We start from the raw sequence: 20,583 nt of genomic DNA on the forward strand, positions 1-20,583 counted from the left end.
AGTCCTTGAGTAACTCAAGCCATCTTCTCTGCCTCAGATTCAATTCATTTTGTTTGAAAATATATTGAAGACTCTTGTGGTCCGTGAATACATCCACATGGACCCCATACAATTTATGACACCAAATTTTCAATGCAAATACCATCGGCGCAAGTTCTAAGTCATGTGATGGGTAGTTCTTTTCATGATTCTTGAGTTGCCTTGAAGCATAAATGATCGTCTTGCCACATTGCATCATTAGTGGAACATCTATATCACATTTCTCTTTCATATGACCTCCTAGGAATTGAGTTCTACAAAAATTTCCTTGATACGGTTACAGTCTTATTAGTACTGCCAACTTGTTTTCCCCAAATTTCTCAACAACATTACTAGGTCAGTTTTTTTATAGGATCATCTATTTCAAATGAATAACATCTACTAGCTTGCACGCACACCCTGATAACATCAACCTGCATGGCATTGCCTCAAATGTGAAGTAACATCGTGCTCATACCTTTCTTAGCCACCCTATTTCCTCCTTATAAGTATTATAGGATTTTAAGAAACCACTCTACTTCCCTCGTGAACATTCTCACGATCCCTCTTTACTGCTAAGCACTTCCCAAAACACATATCAACACCCTTCATATATATTCACTTCAACAAAAGTCATTGGCCTGAACAAGGCCTTTTCTGAAGCTTGAGATCCTCCTAAATTCTTCAACGACGACTTCTTGTTTTCCTTATAAGTGTAGGACTTAGTCCACCTGATTCCATTCTCGATGAGTAACCCACCTTATTCCCCGTATTGTAGTCACCAATAGTGTTTTCTGGTATTGCAGTCTAAGACCTATCATGTTAAACATGTTTGGTTCGTAACAAATGTTCATCCTCTCTCAATCCATTTCGAACATTTCCCTTTTTGCCCTTAATTCATAGTTGACAACCTTATTGTGCCACACACTTGTCTTCCTCCCATGAACTCGTAGTATCATTGTGCCTGGTTTGTTGAGTTTATCACACCACTACTTCATCACCAGTAGTCTCACTTTCCAATGTAATATGTAAACATGAACTTCCTCTAAATCTTTTAGCTGATATTCAGTGTCACTCAAGCCGGTTGCATTACAGTTGATCCTATATATCTTCTATTAACACTTATGCTCTAGGAGAGTTCACCATTCTGATACGAACTATTTTGCGATAACCATGACCATCTCAATTTATAGATTTTCTTCCAATTCTTCTCGTCTCATTCTTTCTAGTTAGTGAATAGCTATGCGCTCTTCCATACGTTACGTGGTCTTTTTCCTTAGTTGAGAATTTGTGATGCTCGCCTCTCGACACTTGTTGGGATATCCGTGGGAAAGTGCGTTCATCTGTGTATCACTTAACACTTCCTTGCTTGTAAGATTCTTAAGAGACTCTCTATCAAGTCCAGATGCACTCTTGGGTTATTATAATATCACATTTATCTCTCCCACTCGTTCTGTCTTTCTTAAAGCCTTGGAACTTTAGCTAAATTGCAAATCCGTGATTAACTCATTCTAAGAACTCGCAAGCCTTTCACATTTGATCTGTAGTACTTCCTTGGGTTCCATTGTCCCTCTCTCTCTAACAAGTATAAAACCCTTTTGGAAACCTTACTCTTAGTTTCTAGTATCGTTGACCCTATCATGTATATTGTTACGCACGAAGAATTTACATTTCTTAACCTTCCACATTATTTTTATACTAGTGGTTTATCATTTGCATAACCATTCAGAGAATCACGTTATCCCTTACCACTTTTCTGGACTACACATATCTTTAATAAAATATCCAAACATCATAGCTACATGGCCCTACTCTCGTTTTATTGTACTTAAGTAGCCTCACCATGGCCCTTCCCTACCCACTTAGGGTGAATGTTTCATATTTTGACACAAGTCTTGAATTTAGCAATTTGAGGGACACATGTTTCACATCTCTAGCCTCTTGTATATGATTGACTATTAGGGAGATTTAAGTCCCCATGGTATTAACCTCATAAGTTCTATACTCTTATTCAGCCACACATGCTTGGGATCCAAATCCCTCGTGTCAATATCCTTTTTGGAGTGTAACACAACTTCGCACATTCCTGAGATTTTTATAACATTTATAGTGTTAGGGTATTCTCATTGTGGGTTCAATTGACTCTCCTTTCAAAACTTCTTGTCTCCCGTGAGAGACCTACACATTTATCATTATTCCCCAGTCCATGCCTTTCAGATATCACGTGCCTATGTAACAATTCCCACACTAACCAAGTGTACTAGTTAAGCTTAGGTGTCATTTATCACGTCAATGCCTCTTTGGAGGTGGGTAATCACTTCTAGCACTCTTCTCGTTTAAAGTATGCTCATGGTACTATATACTTATCTTATACGTCCATTCCATTCATTCAACGTGATACATATGCCATCTGTTTAATATTCAGGCCTTTACCCATTTGTCATGCCATATGATAACATTACTTGGAATAATCAAAAGAGCGTTTAAACTTATCTTGAACCTCAACACACGAGTTATAAGACAATCTCATAGTCAATCTCTATCGCACGATTTGGAGTATTGAAGAAGGGTAACATTCCTAAAATGCTCATGTAACCTCTAACATATAGATGTGGTCGACAACACACCGATAAGAAGGACTCTACTAGACATAGCTCCGAGACATCCTAGGACACTTTAAAACCTTAGGCTCTGATACCAAGTTTGTCACGCCCCAAACCCGAGGAGCGCGACCAGCGCTCAAACGAGTGAACCCGACCTAGCAAGCCGTTATATTTCCTTCTACCCAAACTCATCCACGAATGAAGATAATACATATTTTCATTAATTATACAAAAACGTGATCATGTCTCCAATACCAATCTATTACCAATAGTTTTCATCATTTTTAAAATCTCAAATGGGATAAGTAATACAACCACAATATAACATAGTTTGTCTTTCTCAGCACCAATACACAACCCACACTATGTCTACGGAGACTCTATAGATAACGAATAGTACAATGATAATGTCGGCAACAAGGCCCCGGCTATACCTCCAACAAAATACACAAAGAACAAATGATACATGACCCCGGAATGAAGTGGGGCTCATCAAGTCAGCTGGGAAGAAGGTGTACTGCTATCACAGATCAATACCTCCTGTTGTTGAACCACCTGCATCCATTTAAAGATGCAGCGCCCCTGACAAAAGGGACGTTAGTACCGTCGAATAGTACTAGTATGAAAACCAAACACCAATTTAAGAATTTATAAACACAATATAAATATGATAAATCAGGGCGGCAATAGAATAATATAGATAACCGTTGAAACCTGAGTAAGCTTATCAAGAGCTATCAATAACATTTAGAGGATTTAAGATGAGATCCTATGTAACCATCTTCACACAAAGCGGCCCCGCCGCCTCACCCGATGTATGCAGGTGGAGGTGTAAGTACAATACCACAACTCTACTCAAGCGGCCCTGTCGCCTCACCCCAATGTATGCGGGTGGATATATAACCACAGTACCAAGAACCTACATAAAGAGGCTATGCTGACTCACCCCAATGTATGCGGGTAAAAATGCATCAACGATACCAATACCAACACAAAGCGGCTACCTCAATGTATGCGGGTGGAAATGCATCAACGATACCAATACCAACACAAAGCGGCTATGCCGCCTCACCCCAATGTATGCGGGTGGAGGTGCAGTCCCACAATACCATAATCCCTACACAAAGCAGTCATTCCGCCTCACCCCAATATATACGGGTGGAGGTGTATCACAATCACAATCTCTACACAACTTGACATAATAACTTTCACATAAATCATGACTTGAAATTATAAAATGTGGATACACAATCCATAGTTTAGAACACATCCTCAATTTATAATGCAATATGATAAGAGCATTTGAAACACGAATTGAACATATATTTTTATCACAAAACTTATCAAAATACTCGATTTGTAATCAACATCTTGGAACTTACAAGGATAATGGGAATTCCAATTCTTAAAGAAGAATTTAGCCAACATACCTCACTTGAGCTTCCTTACACTCTAAATATTCCGGAAGTCTTAGCAACTTCAATCTATTTTAGAAATATAACAAGTTGAACCAAAATTAGGACGAAGATAATGGTTCTAGCTCATTTGAGCATTTTATCAAACACTAGGTGTGCATTAAGGTTTTAAGGTCCTTTTATGGAGGATTCCCTCATCCCACAACCCAATCTTTATCATTTTTAGCTCAACAATCTTCCTACACCCTTTGATAACACATGCATGTAAAATAAACAACTCTCATGCCCAAAAAAAATCTTGCTAATTACCCATTTCTAGACAAAATTCAAAATTGAGGGTTAGGGTATAGAATCTTACTTCTAGGATGAAGACCTAGTGAGTTTTCCTTCTTAATCTTCCAAAACTTGAGCAAGAATTGAAGAACAATTATTGAAGAATACCTTCTCACTCTAGGGCACTATCTCTCACTCTAAAATGTCAGATTTTCCAAAATAAATGGTCCACAATGTTTATATAACAAGATTGGGTCGTGTTATACAAATAGGAGAATGGATACTCCGAAATTCCGGATCGGGCTACAGACCTGGCCTCGCGAGGGATATAGCACGGTCTAGCGTGCTACAGACCTGGCCTCGCGAGCTCTGTAGCGAGCTACAAACCTGGCCTCGCGAGGGATATAGCATGGTCTAGCGTGCTACAGACCTGGCCTCGTGAGCTCTGTAGCAAGCTATAGACCAGCCTTTGGGTATTTGAACATAACTTCTTGTAGGAATGTCCAAATGACGAACGGTTTGAAGCGTTAGAAACTAGACTCAAAGATCACCTCATAAGTCATTATAGTTTGGTAGCAGCATACGTTTGAAGTAGGATCTTGTGCGAATTGAGACATTCTTTCCACTTAATGTATCCTACTTGTTCCACACGAATTCTTTCCATTCACAAAACTCCTTAGTATGTTTCAACATACCTTAAACATATACTTTTCATTTTGAAATAATGTGGTTCTATCCCATGGGTATCCTTTAATACTCTAACATGCTATTTCCAAATATCGTTGGCGTACTTTAAAATATTAAATCATTAGAAAAATTTTAACTGGGCCTTACAACATCATATCCACTATAACAATTTGTGGACCAAGTTTTCATGACATTTGCCATGACATCATATCCACTATTAGGCCAAGGATTTATTTCTATATAGAGAGTAGTTTCTCCTTATTTGAAAACACACCAAAACAAAGAGAAGCAATAGAATTTAGAGAGAGTAATCTACAGATTCTAGTCTGTCAGATAAATAGTGAGTGTCAGTAATATTGTAGTGAAGTATTTTAAATAAAGAGTATTATTTCTTTTGAAATTATAGTAGTCTCTTGACACTACTAAATTATAAAGAAATATGGAGGTCATGGAAGAGGAAGAAGTAATGGTAACAACCTCAATAATGAAGATAAAATCCACTAAACATTCAGAGGTCGTGGCCGTGGACAAAGAGGAGGAAGAGGACATAGCTACTACCAAGAAAATAATGGACAAATGTATGACAAATCAAAAATTGAGTGTTATAATTGTCACAAATTTGGCCATTAGTCTTGGGAATGTAATAGAAATGTTGAAGAAAATGCTAACCATGTTGACGATAAGAAAGAAGATTATGAGTCAACGTTGTTGATGGCACTCAAGGAAGAAGACAAGGATGATTGCAGCTCGTGGTATTTGGACAATGGAACAAGCAATCATATGTGTGGATGCAAAGAGAAGTTTGTGGAGATCAATAAAACAGTAAGAGGTAATGTGTCCTTTGGAGATACCTCAAAGATTCAAATTGAAGGGATAAGTACGATTCTGATCTTCTGTATAGATGGTAGTCACAAGCTAATTAAGATGTTTATTATGTGCCAAAATTAAAAAGTAATATTTTCAGTTTGGGCCAACTTCTTGACAAGGAATATGATATCCACGCGAAAATCCCAAAAAAGTATGTAACTAGTTCATCTAGTATGTCGATAGTATGCTGGCTCCATATAGAGTTTTGATGATCTTCTAAAGCCCAAACTTCCAAAACCGTCTCAAATTGTGTCTTCTTAACACGTGCTAGGGCTAGGCGCCCTTCAAATTGGCCGAATACTATGAAATTGCTGTTGAATTTGTCTCTTATACTTGAGGTGACGCGTGGTAGGTTGAAAATGACGAACTGCTCTTTGTAGACATCAAAGACAAGATAATGATTTTCTTCTCCAAACTTGCAATAAATTATACCATTCAAGAAGTAACTTTGACCACTGATAGAGGAAAACATCGGCAAACCTTCCTGAACAAGGACCCTCCATCTCCATGTCGATCTTGAACTTGTTTCAAGAGTCAGGATCTCATAGACTACTCGATTGGCAACCGTTTTGACTTTAAGCAATTTATACACATTATCCACAGGATCAAAACCGAGAGCATACCAAACACTACGCCCTTCACCGTATAAATTTGAAGAGGGAAGCCTCATAAGTTCACGAGTAGATATATTAAAAAGTGAAACTTGATCACCCGTGTAAAGGCAAGCAAGCCCGTTTATAACTGGAGTAATATCCTCATAACCAAAATAAGGCAAACTTACCCGTTGAGCAAACACTTCATTCTTGTCATGTGTGGACGCATAATGGAGGCCTTTCATTTGATCTGGGATGTCGTTGCCCGGGCAGGGACACTTGACGGGCAAGACATGGATGAATATACCGCCGCAAGGCTTATGAGCTTTCGTGAATTCAGGGTGACAGATCATTGAAGAGCAAGATTTTGATACGCACTTGAATTTGTCCATGTCCTTGAGGGGTAGCCGAGTAATCACTTTTGTTTTTTTTTTATAATTAATCCAATCACCCAGGTTTTTACCTCCTGAGATGTTGGAGGGGGCCATGGACCTGACCTCTAGAAAAAAGAAAAGGACTGACCAAAGTCAGTCTTCGAACGAACATGAGAGGATTACAACAAAAAAAATTATACACCTTTCCTCTCATGTCAGAGTACAAGAAAATTAACTTACAAAGAAATTGAATTTTTCATACCTAATTCTAAAACTAGGTAGTTGCTACTTGTCTAGTAGAAAAGGGCCCTTTACATTTCTTGGAAGCTGTTGGAATATATAGAAAAACCCACGGTTTCCACTAGAGCCTGCATTCTTGGCTAGCATGTCGGCCACTAGGTTGGATTCTCTGTAGCAGTGGGTAACATGAATATGGCTTTGATTAATGCTCCGAGAAGTGTCTCCAATGATCTTCTTAAGCCTGAGATTGTTTGTGTCTCTCATTGTGAACATGTTGGCTACTATCTGTGAGTCAATCTTCAGATAGAAGTCATTATGGCCTTCCTAAGTACATCATTGTACTCCCTTTTTGTCGCCAAAGCTTCAGTCATGTTATTACTATTACTTTGAACTGGTATAGAAAAAGCCATCAAAAGATCTCCTTGTTCGTCCCTGACAAAGCTTCCTATTCCTGCCCTTCCTGTTCCCATAATAAAATTTCTATCTGTGTTCACTTTAATCTTGCTTTCTGGTGATTTTTGCCATGTGACTTGACTTATAATAGCTGTGGGTCTCCAAAGTTCCACCTTTTCACAGAATATAGACCATGGCCATGTCACTTTACATCTTGGGAAAGCCATTGTAATAGCTGATTAAATGTTCCAGCTGACCTGTTATTTCATTTTTCTAATGTAGAAATTTCTTTGATCCTCATATATACATGAACACAAACTACTCCATATGACCTAACTTATGACCAAAGGTAATGCATGTATGATGAAGTTGTGAAGTTTATTCCTCGTTTTCACTTCCTACCAGTTCTTGAAGATTCTTCTCATGGGCCAGTTTTCATGTTTAATGCCTAGCGGAGCCCCAAAATAATTCCAGAGGTATTTAGCAGCATCTCCTTCAATAAAGACATATTGCATCGTGTCTCCTTTTGGGTTGTCGCAACACCTACACCTGGACACACTATGATTACCAAAGTAAGCAATAATATCATCAAAAGGTAACTTACCAATGTATAGTCTCCAAACTAGGAAGGATATTTTGAAGGGGATACTATTGAGCAACATGTTCTCTAGAGCTTCATTTTTTTTGTTTTCTGCTCCTTATTAGTTACCACGCACTTTTGTTGGTATATAGACCATCGGCTGAGGCTTCCTAGATAGAATAGTCTTCTTTATTCTGATCACCAATGTCAATGGCACAGATATCTATGGTTATCTGATCATTGAGAGTGCCTCTAAGTTTCTCTATGTTCCACTGACCATATCTGATGAAATCCTTTACTAAGATAGACTTAGTGTGTCTTTTGTGGGGAAAATGATCAGCAAGTGCACCTTTTCCCGATCAATTATCCCACCAAAAACTACTGTTACCCTCATTGATACACCATCAAATATTTTTCTCTACTTTGTCTCTAATTTGCGTCAAATGTTTCCAGGCATGCGAGTCCCCGGAGGTCCATTTTTTCTTCACCGAATGAGACCTAATACTATATTTAGATCTTAGGTATGAGGCCCAAAGTGAATTGTTGGTTCTAAATCTCCACCATTATTTTATGGCTAAAGTGTTGCTAATGTCGTGCATCGATCTTATGCCAACTCCACCTTCATCCTTGGGAAGACAAAACGTTCTTCCAGGCACTTCAGCTGATAAAAGGACCTTGCAAAATATATTTCAATTAGGTTAAGAGTACCTCTGGGTAGACTCATGGCAGACAATGTGTAAATAGGCAGAGATTGAAGGATGCTTTTGATGAGAACCATTCTACCATCACAAGTTAACATTTTACTTTGCCACCCGTTGACTCTCTTGACGATTTTAGTCACAATCACATCAAAGTAAACAATTATTTTTCTCCCCACATATAGAGAACATCCAAGATAATTGAAGGAAAAAGACTTATCCATGAAGCATGTAGCCTCCCTCATTCTGTTAGTTCTATGAGCTCTCGCTTTAGGATCAATGAGGAAATAGCTCTTATCTTTGTTGACTTTTGACCAGAAAACTTCTCATAATTGCTAATTCATTTCATGATCAACCTGACTGATTTGTTGTTTCCACCACTAAAATCACTATATCGTCTGCATATGCCAGATGATTAATTTGAGGGCCTCTGTGATTCATATAGAAAGAAGTGAAATCAAAATTATGTTAAAGTTGATTAAGTGATATGGACAACACTTCTATAGCAGTGATGAAGAGGGACGGTGACAGAGGATCCCCTTACTTAATCCCTTGAGAAGAAATGAAAAAACCTTTTCTGGATCCATTAATCACACTCGAGTACCACACATCTGAAATCAACCTCCAAATAATATCAATCCAATGTTTTGCAAAACCAATTTTTCTTAGGACTGAGGTAAGAAAAGTCCAAGACAATCTATCATATGCCTTGGCCATGTCTAATTTAATAACAATGTTGCCCCCTCTGTTTTCCTTACTAACACTTTGAATAATTTCTTGCGCAAGCATGATATTTTCTGTAATGAGTCTACCCTTAATAAAGCCGCTTTGATTGTTTGAGATCATTTTGGGTAGCAAAGTACTAACCCTCACAACCATAATCTTAGAGATGATCTTAGTGGTAGACTCCACTTTTGGAATAAGAACCGAGCATGAGTCAAAAAAATTTGGTTAAGAATTTTCCACTGAAAAATTCAATTACGAATGTCGAAATATCATCCTTGATAATCTCCCAGCAAGTTTGATAGAATATCTTGTTAAAGCCATTCAGACCCGCAGCACTATTGGCATTGAGATTGAAAACTGCTTTCTTAACTTCATTGACATCAGGAATGGCTACAAGGTGCTCATTGTCTTCTACAGAGATACATCTCGGGATACAGCCAAGCGGAGAGGTATTCAAAATTAGGGCCTCTAAGTGAAAACGTTTCTCATAGTGTCGCACAACTGCTTTTGCAACCTTAACATCCCCATGTATCCATCTGTTTCTATGATTTTTGATCTTGTGAAGATGTAATCGTCTTCTTTTATCTCTAAGAACACTGTGAAAATAGCTGCTATTATAGTCTCCTTCTTGGAACCATTTAATCTGGGACTTTTGTCTCATGATATCCTCCTGAATTCCTAACTATTTGATATATTCTACATGGGCTTTGTTAAGCTCTTCTCTGTTGTCCTCTATATTGAGGTAAAGGTCCACTTCTTCAAGTTGTTGCACTTTCCCTTTCCATGTATTGATTTACTCATAAATATCCCATATGCTCTCCCTCGACCAGTGACTTTACTTCCTGCTCAATGTCTGAAGTTTACTTTTAAGTCTCCACATAGCATTCCTAGTGATTTGATCATTCCAAGAGTTCTTCACAATATCCAGGAAATCTGGTTGTTGTACCCATAAATTAAGAAACCTGAAATACCTGATGACATTTTGTTGCTCATTATGACATTTCATGAGAAATGGTCTATGATCTGAACCAGTTCTCACTAAGTGTCTGACATAATTGTGTTGAAATTTTTCTGTCTATTTGTCATTCACCAAGATTCTGTCGACTGTTTTCCAGATTCTCTTACTTGGTCTTCTATTGTTGCACCAAGTGTATCGAGCACTAACATAGCCTATGTCCACAAGATCACCACATGTGTCCATAGTAGTGATGAAATCAAAACTTCTCTGAGCTCTGTGTGGTCTACCTCCCAACTTCTCACCCAAATCCATAATAACATTAAAATCTCCTCCAACGCACCATGGACCACAGATTGTGCTGCTAATATTTTCAATGCTTTCCCATAAATCTTTTCTCTCTGCGATTAAACACTTTTCATAAACTACTGTAACATGAATATCTTCATCTACTTTATAGTTATTTATGCTTACAGTAATATATTGCTCTTCATTTGTAACTACCACAGCTTAACAATTCCAAAAACACTATATTTGGCCATCGTCATTGGCCACACAATGCTGGAATCCCAAGAACTTCTTGTAGCCTTCAATTTTGTTGCTATCAATGTAAGGTTCAAAGATAGCCAGATATTCACATTTGTTGATGTTGATCAATTTTTTAATCTATGAATTTCCATTTTGGATCTCACTCCTCTAATATTTCAAAATATCGCGCTAATCATGGATAATTTGGGGTTTAATTGTCTATTTTTCTACCTACCCTCTGTGAGGAGGTGGGGTTTCTTTCGTTGTTCTTTCTTCCATTCTTCCTTTGTCTGCTTCTGCCTCTTCCATTTGGTGGCCAGCCATCATCATCCAATTCTTCTTCTTCTTGGGATATTCCTTTGCTAGCCTTTCCAAAATTTTGCTTTGCTATAGAAGAGGCTGGCACTTCTTGCTGTAAATCCTCTTCTTTTTTTTAAATTATTGTGTATGTCCTCACAATACAAATCAACAATCATATGTATAGGTTCTTGATTTTTCAACTCAGTATCAATACTACTAGTTTGAAAATTGTTGTATTCTTGATACTTTTTCTCAGTGGCATTATTGTCCGAGTAAGCACTTCGAACGCAATATCAAAGTGGATTTTGTTGCCTTCTGAGCTGCAGCGAGTAATCTTCTTCATCTTCTTCTTTTTCACAAGTAAATCTGCCTTATCAGACTCTTCTTTGCATTTTGTTCCCACTGCACATTCTCAATGTTTCCTCTAGCTTCAAATATTTTCCTCACCATCCAGCATGCTTGTTAGGGTGTTGGTGCACTAGCAAACTGTTGGCCTTTGATATAATATGTATGAATCCACCTGATCCACAGTTTATCTTGTTTTTGAGCTAGGTCCTAGCATGTCTTGGCTATGGCTGCCTTGTTCCAAAGATGCATATTAGTGAAACTTAGTCTTCCCCCCTGCTTTAGGTAGACAGACCTTATCCCAAGCTAAGAGAGTCTTTCTTGTGATCACATTAGCTCCTGTCAAAACATAGGATCGACATATGCTTTCAACTGTTTTAATCACCTTAGTAGAAATGATAAACAATTGTGCCATAAAGCTTGTATCCCAAAGAGTATACTTTGAACTAGTTGAATCCTTCCAGAATAAGAGAGTTTGTGTGCAGTCCATAATGAAATTCTTGTTGTCATTTTATCTATTATGGGCTGCCACTTCATGATACTCATCTTCTTTGTAGACAAGAGAACTCCAACATATTTGAAAGGAAGATCACCACCACTGAAGCCTAATCGAAGTAGAATCTTTTGTTTTTCTGTTATTGTGAATCCCCCAAAATATACTGCACTTTTGGTCTGATTTGCTTACAATCCAGATGTTATACCCCATTTTAACACGGGTCAAATAGAGTACAATGTATTAATGATTTTTAAATATTTATTATTTACTAAAGAGTCGTCACCTAATTATATTAAAGGTGAATTAGGACACCTATTTTTACTAATAATAACTCTATATATGGTCTACTAAACTATAAGTTTTACATAATAATTGTTATATTACTCAAAGACAGAGTCATACACAAAGAAGATGAGGGCTAATAAATGGCTTTTCTTCACGTGAAAATACTCAAATGTAGCAGATTTTATTTTTAGTTTCCCGGATAAGATGAACAGACATATGACATGATTGTAACGACTCGGCCGGTCGTTTTGAGAGTTATAGCCCCGATCCCCTATTTACTACTTTTTTTTGTATCTATTTCTGCTTATGTGACTTGCCGGAAAGTTTTTGTTGTGGTTTCGGAGTGAATTGAGACACTTAGTCCCTAAAAGGAAGCTTAAGCCTTAGAATTTTGACCATAGTCGGAACTATATGAAGACAACTCCGGAATGAAGTTCTGTCGGTTACGTTAGCTTCGTTGGATGATTTTGGACTTAGGAGTGTGTCCGGACTGTGAATTTGAGGTCTGTAACTGTTTTAGGCTTGAAATGGCGAAAGTCGAATTTTTGGAGATTTTGACCGGTAGTGGACCTTTTGATATCGGGATCGGATTCCGCGTTCGGAAGTTGGAGTAGGTCCATAATGTCAATTATGACTTGTTTGCAAAATTTGAGGTCAATCGGATGTGATTTGATAGGTTTCGGCATCGGTTGTAGAAATTTAAAGTTCCAAGTTCATTAAATTTGAATTGGAAGGTGATTCGTATTTTTAGAGTTGTTTGATGTGATTTGAGGGCTCGACTAAGTTTGTATGGTGTTTTAGAACCTGTTGGTATGTTTGTTTGAGGTCCCGGGGGGCTCGGGTGTGTTTCAAATGCTTAACGGATTAAATTTGGACTTAGGCAAATGGCTGAAGCCTCTGGTTTCTGGTATTTTCGCACCTACGGTGGGGAAACCGCAGGTCCGGGATCGCACGTCCGGAGTGAAGGGTGCAGGTACGTTGTTGGTCAAGAAGGTCTGTGAGCGCAGGTGCGGAAGTCAAGCCGTAGGAGCGGGCTCGCAGGTGCGGCCCAAAGCTCGCAGATGCGGTCCCAGACATATAAGCAATTTTCGCACCTCCGATGAGTTTTCCGCAGGTGCGGATGAAGGCTCGCAGAAGCGAGTTTGCTGGGCAGAAAATAGGATTTCGAGGGTTGATTTTCCATTTCGATTTTGGGACTTTGAGAGTTTGGATTGGGCGATTATTTGAGGAGTTTTCAGAGAAAACTTTTGGGTAACGATTCTTAACTCATTTATGGTTATATTACACTAATCTATGGTTGATTTCATCATTTAATTTCGGATTTGGGTTGAAATTTTGGGGAAAATGGGAAGAAGTTCTTCAACTAAGATTTTGGATTTTGATTGAGATTTTGAAATCGGATTTGGATAATTTTGGTATGAGTGAACTCATGAGTGAATGGGTGTTCATATTTTGTGACTTTTACCCGATTCTGAGACGTGGGCCCGAGTCGACTTTTTGGGATGATTTTCGAAATTATTGTTGAAGTCTTGATTTCATTAATTAGATTAGTCTATTATAATTATATTTATGATAGCTAATTATTTTTTTCTAGATTTGGGCCATTCGGAGTCGGATATTCGTGGAAAAGGCATTGTTACTGATTGATTGAGCTTGGTTCGAGGTAAGTGGCTTGCCTAACCTTGTGTGAGGGAAATCTTCTTAGGACTTGGTACTGTTGTGATATGTGAGCGTCGTGTACGTGAGGTGACGAGTACGTACACGGGCTATTTGTTGAGAAACTCGATTTATTTTTACTGAGTAACAACCTGTTTTCCTTTAATTTGAGTTATACCGTTTAAATAAGTATTAGTCTATTTTCATTCTAAAATTGAGCTATTCCAATATGTGTAGTTATCCTGTTTAGTCTAATATCGTATGTCTACGTGCTTTAACTGCTTATTTGAACTCTATGAAGCATGCCTAGTTGATTTCCCGCTTTTCCTTATTCTTTATCAGTCTTAACTGCAGAATTCTTGATGTTAACTATGGTACTTATCGGTTGAGTTGTGTGTTTACTTTTGAGACTACGAGGCGGTTCCTCGGGAGTTCTCCCTGCATATTTACTTTTGAGACTACGAGGCGGTTCCTGGGGAGTTCTCCATGCACATTTACTTTTGAGACTACGAGGCGGTACCTCAGGAGTTCTCCTTGCACAGTTACTTTTGAGACTACGAGGCGGTACCTCGGGATTTCTCCCTATATATTTACTTTTGAGACTACGAGACGTTACCTCGGGAGTTCTCCCTGCATATTTATTTTAGAACTACGAGATGGTATCTCAGGAGATCCCCTGATGTTTATCCATGTGTGTTGCATTGTTATATTGTTGTGTTTTCTTTTTGTTAAATTCCAGTCTCTTATTATAGTGTTATATTTTTCTCCTTTATTTATTATATACTAGTGGGCATGACCTGACCTCGTCACTACTCTACCGAGGTTAGGCTTGGCACTTACTGGGTACCGTTGTGGTATACTCATGCTACTCTTCTGAACATGTTTTGTGTGCAAATCCAGGTGCTTCTTTTCAGCCCCGCTACTAGCTGAGAGTGCTTGATATTGTACGGAGACTTCAAGTTACATCTGCTGCGTCCGCAGACCTCAGAGTCCCCCTCTATTCTCTCATATGTCATTTATCTTCCGTACTTCTTTAGAGATACTAGTTCTCCTCCTGTAGCTTGTGACTTATGATGTTCCGGGTTTTGGGAAAAGTTGTGTATGTCTAGCGTTTTGGTTATTGTACATGCCAAACGGCATTGTTATTGGTTATTACGTATCTATTGCAGTTAGTTGATAAGTTTTGTTTTGGTTTTTTTTTGTTATTTCCGTAATTTATTAGGCTTACCTAGTCGTAGATGGTGCCGTCACGACGTTATACGGAGGGAGTTTGGGTCGTGACATTTTCTAAATAAACATAAAGAAGATTAGGAATAGGGCTGAAATATTACCTTCCACGGGGCAGTGAATGGGGCTTGCGAGGTCGTTTCAGATCTACCACTCCTTAGTTATTGAAAGTATAAAAATGGAGGCTAAAACTGAGAGATTTTCTACAGATTGAAAAGCCTAATAATATCAGAAATATAGTGTGGTATGAACTGATTTTTTGAGGGGTTTCCCCAGGCTTGGTTTGGGCTTAGATTTAACAAAGTATTTATAGGTGGAAGAAAAAGTTAGGGCTAGGGTTTTTGAGCGGGATTTGAAGTTTTACATTTTGGTTTTCGGTCGAAATAGCCGTTTGAAAGATTCAGTTTTTTTTAATTTCAAATAGATGAAGGAAAAATTCACCTTTATAATGGTGATTCTGCAAAGTAAGAACTTACATGAAAAGAGGAAGCAGAGAACAGTTTAACCACGTGAAGGACTAAACTCGTGATCAAAGGAATCCTAAACGGACGAACTTCGTTCAAGAAATTGATGCTAAAGAACGAGGGAGACAGTACGTACACAAAAATGGTGCGGCAATTCTGTCTGAGATAAAGAAAAGTTGGAATTTTGTAAAAAATGGGAGGAGAAAAGGAAAGGTGGCTGTTGAGTATATGTTAGCATTTGGAAAGTTAATTGATCCATTGACAAATTGGACTTCTGTTGAGGCTACTAAAGGGTGTAGGCTATTTTGCAGGGGGATTTATAGTCGTACCCTATATTTGTGTCACCTTTTAACCTGTACCCTATTTTTTAAAATTATTGAGTTGGTAGTCATCTCAAAAAAAAAATATAATAATATGACAATTACACCCTTGACAAAAGATATAATATAAAGCTAGCTGGTATTGTTGAAACTAGAGTAATGAGCATAATGCAAGTAGAATAAGTAATTATATTGCCCCTGGCTGGGATGTGATACAGAACTATAGTGATGCTATAAATGGAAGGATATGGATTCTGTGGGATTCTAGATGCTATATAGTTACTCTGATAAGGACAGAAGCACAAATACTTCACTGTCTAGTTAAAGGAATTACTCAGAATATTGAGTGTTATCTGACAGTTGTATATGGATTTAATACTGTTGATCAAAGGAAACTTTTATGGGCTAACCTGAAAGAGTTTGCTCAGGGAATCACTAAACCATGGTTGATTGATGGTGATTTTAACTAAATATTGCACACACAAGATAGACTCTATGGATGTGCAGTTAACGGTGCTGAGATTAGGGATTATGCCAATTGTATACAAATACTGGGCTAACTGAGTTAACATGGGAAGGTGAATACTACACATGGTCTAATAGGCAACCTGGTTCAGATAGGATATGGAGTAGAATAGATAGAATGTTTGGGAACTATGAATGGATGATGACATGGGGGCATATCAATACTGTTTATGGTATGCCTTTCATCTCTGATCACTCTACCATGACTTTAAAGCTAGCTCTACAACAGAGAAGTGGGAAATCACCTTTTAAGTTTTTCAATGTGTGGGCAGAGCATAAAGAATTCCTGAATATTGTGCAACAACACTGGAAGAAAACATTGAGCTACCAAAAATGAACAACATCTGGCTCAAATTGAAAGCTCTTAGAACCCTACTTAGAAAGCTGAATATTCAAGAGTTCAAGTATATCAAGCAGAAGATTGAAAGAGCCAGAGCAGACCTTATTAATGTACATGAAAGAATCTGTACACAATGCACATATGATCTTCTAATAGATGAGAGGAGCCTTATGCAAAACTTGGAGAAATAGGATCTACTGGAGGAAGGTGCTTTAAAGCAAAAGGCCAGAGCAAAATGGATCAAACTAGGTGATTCTAACTCCAAGTATTTCATAGTAGTGATCAAGGAAAGACAACATACAAATCAAATAGTTGAACTGACTTCTTTGACAGGAGATAAACTCAATGATCCTACAGGTATCAAAGAAGAAATTATAAGCTTCTACAAGGGATTAATGGGAACAACTGCTCATAGACTACCAACAATTGAAAGAAGATGATGGAAAAAGGTCCCACTCTATCACAACAATAGAGAATCTTATTGTGTAGGGATGTCACTGAGTAAGAAATCTCTCAGGGTTTATGCTCTATTGGTGATGACAAAGCCCCTGGTGTTGATGGATTTAATGCATATATTTTTAAAAAAACATAGAGTATCATCAAGAATGAAGTCACTGAAGTTGTTACAGATTTCTTTGCCACATGGAGCATATACAAAGCTATCAACTGTACAACCATCACTTTAGTGCCGAAGACCTCCAAGCCTAAGACAATAAAAGAGTTTAGGCCAATTGCATGTTGCACAGTCCTCTGTAAGCTCATCTCCAAGATTCTAGCTTCAAGACTCCAGGCTATTATCTTCATTGTTATAAGTGGATCACAGGCTGTATTTATCCCAGGAACAAAGATTGCAGACAATGTCATCCTTGCACATGAATTGGTCAAAGCATATTCTAGGAAACATACCTCTCCCAGATATATGATTAAGATTGATCTTCAGAAGGCTTATGACTCTGTTAAGTGGCCTTATTTAAAGCAAGTTATGGAGGAGGTGGGATTCCCTCAGTTATTCATTTCTTGGGTTATGGAATGCATACAGACTGTGAATTACTCTATTGTAATTAATGGTGAACAATCAAGACCTTTCAATGTTGCCAAGGGACTTAGACAGGGTGATCCAATGTCACCCTTCCTATTTGCAGTGGTAATGAAGTATCTGAGCAGATGTTTACAAGATCTCAGGACAAACAAGGAGTTCAAATATCATCCTAGATGCTCTAAATTAGGAATAACACACCTGTGTTTTGCTGATGAGTTATTGCACTTTGCTAGAGGTGATGCAGTATCACTGAAGGCAATCTATCAGAAATTTACACAGTTCACTACAGTATCTGATGTTGATACCCAATTTTGTCCTACTTTTCTTCTGAGTAATTTCGTTGTGCTTCCTAGCCATTAATAATCTAATAGTATATTATTAGCTATTTTATAATCTTTTATTATCAGTATTATCGTGATTATTATGATTAAATTATTGTTATTATTAGTAATAACATTTGTATTGTCATTATTAGTATTAGTATTGTTATTATCACTTTCATTATTATTATTATTATTATTATTATTATTATTATTATTATTATTATTATTATTATTATTATTATTTTTAGTCTATATGTCTATGATATATATTATTATTATTATATAAAGGAAGCACAATGAAATATTATGAAGAAGGGAGTGTCTCTTAATCTGGAGAGGGCCAAGTTAGCTTGGACTTCCAGCAGCCCAAAACACTTGATAATGGCCCATCCCAAATAAGGTTTCCTTATGCAAAATAGTAAAAATTGCATGGGCCCCCCTATTTGGTCTCCTCTTTTTAACTTATATCCGTTTTATTTTTTCGTTTGTATCCGTACCTATTTTTTTTTGTTAAAAGCGTTTTAAAAAGATGATTTTGCCCTTTTTTAATAAAAGACTATTGACAAACTGCAGGATAAAAACTTAAGTATGTTTAGGCTGAAGTTTTAGCAAATAAACTAAAAAACTTCAGCTTGTTTAGACTGAAATTTTGGATAAAACTCAGGACAAAACTGTAGACTGCGTTACAACTTCAACATGTTTTGGTATAAAGTTTTAGCAAATAAACTAAATAACTTCAGCATGCATTAGTAAAAACTCTTTAGAAAATTACATACTGCAAGACAAAAACTTAAGCATGTTTAGTCTAAAGTTTTAGCAAATGAACTAAAAAACTTCAGCTTGTTTAGTCTGAAGTTTTAGCAAACGAACTAAATAACTTCAGCATGTTTTGTCTGAAGTTTTAGCAAATGAACTAAATAATTTCAGCATGCATTAGCAAAAACTCATTAGAAAATTACATACTACAAGACAAAAACTTAAGCATGTTTAGTCTGAAATTTTAGCAAAGGAACTAAATAACTTAAGCATGTTTAATCTGAAGTTTTAGCAAATGAACTAAATAACTTCAGTTTGTTTAGACTGAAGTTTCAGATAAAATTCATGATAAAACTGTAGACTGCAGGATAAATAATTTTAGCATGCATTAGCTTCAATGTGAAATAACTTTATGCTATATTAGCGTGAAGTTTTAGCTTCAACATGAAACAACTTCATGCTACATTAGCATGAAGTTTTAGCTTCAAGGTAAAACAACTTCATGCAAGTGTGATTCTGAAGATGAATCTGGAAAAGTTTCTAATTTTTTTATAAAGTTGGTGAGAGGAGAGGAGGAGATCGTATTATTGGCTTTCAAATAGTTCCTCAGTTCCTTCTGCTTATATCTCTTATTCATACCCCTGACATTCCAGAATAACCAAGTCATTGTGTATGATATTTGTCCCCTCCTCTGTCATGAGGCAAGGACTGGCTTACACCACGACCCCTTCTTGAATCCACCATGTCAGTCTTGCTTGTGGAGGGTGATAGTCTTGGAAAGTTAATCAAGTTCAAAGTTGGACTACTCACCTCCTTATCTTTATCTTTCTGCATTTCAGGTTTCTCTGATACTCTAGCTTCTTTTAGGTGGGAGATCTTTGGGGTCTCAACTTGAGGGATACTCTGACTTTGATGAGCTACTGTGGAAGTCCCACTTTGATCTCCTGGAAGTTCTGTTGCTATTGCCACGTGTTCTGTTGTTATTGCCACATTTCCTTTAGTTCTTCATTCATAAGTAATATTTTTTGTTTATCTTCTTCTTCTAGGTTGCTCCTTTTGCTGTATTCTAGGTCCTTGTTGATTGGCACATTTATTCCCAATAGTTTGACATTTCTCACAATACATTAGCTTCCACTTGTCATACCTCCTTTTTCCCGAGAAGGGTATAAGGGAGTTTTTCCAATTTAAGTGACATTATTTGAATTTGAATTATTTAATTAATTTCAGAGTCGCCACTCGAAATTATTTATTTACGGTGTTCCGAGTCACCATTTATTTTTAAAATCTCAAATCGAGGAAATTTGACTCCGTTAAAAGTCTGCGAACCAAAAGACCGGGTAAGAAATTCTATTAACCCGGGAGAAGGTGTTAGGTACTCCCGAATTCCGTGGTTCTAGCACGGTCTCTTAATAATTCATACTTGGCTTATTTGATCTAATTACTCATTTTAGGACCTATGAGTATTTATCCTTTGCCTCTTTTAATTACTTGATTTATCTAAAGGATTACCTTAATGCGAGTTACACGTACGTATACCCGTTTAGTTTGGTGTGTCAA

The 20,583-nt window shown here is 37.4% G+C and overlaps 1 long non-coding RNA gene across 1 annotated transcript; it reads right to left on the minus strand.

Annotated features, from left to right (window-relative positions):
* Window positions 1-2,820: 2,820 nt before the first annotated feature.
* On the minus strand, window positions 2,821-15,967 carry LOC138896787 (uncharacterized). Its single transcript, XR_011410210.1, has 2 exons — window positions 15,364-15,967; window positions 2,821-3,176 (listed from the first exon to the last, which is right to left on the minus strand). It is a non-coding gene; the product is annotated as an uncharacterized lncRNA (long non-coding RNA).
* Between the last annotated feature and the right edge of the window lie 4,616 nt (window positions 15,968-20,583).

This window comes from Nicotiana tomentosiformis, chromosome 8, assembly GCF_000390325.3.
Source record: "Nicotiana tomentosiformis chromosome 8, ASM39032v3, whole genome shotgun sequence".
NCBI lineage: Eukaryota > Viridiplantae > Streptophyta > Magnoliopsida > Solanales > Solanaceae > Nicotiana > Nicotiana tomentosiformis.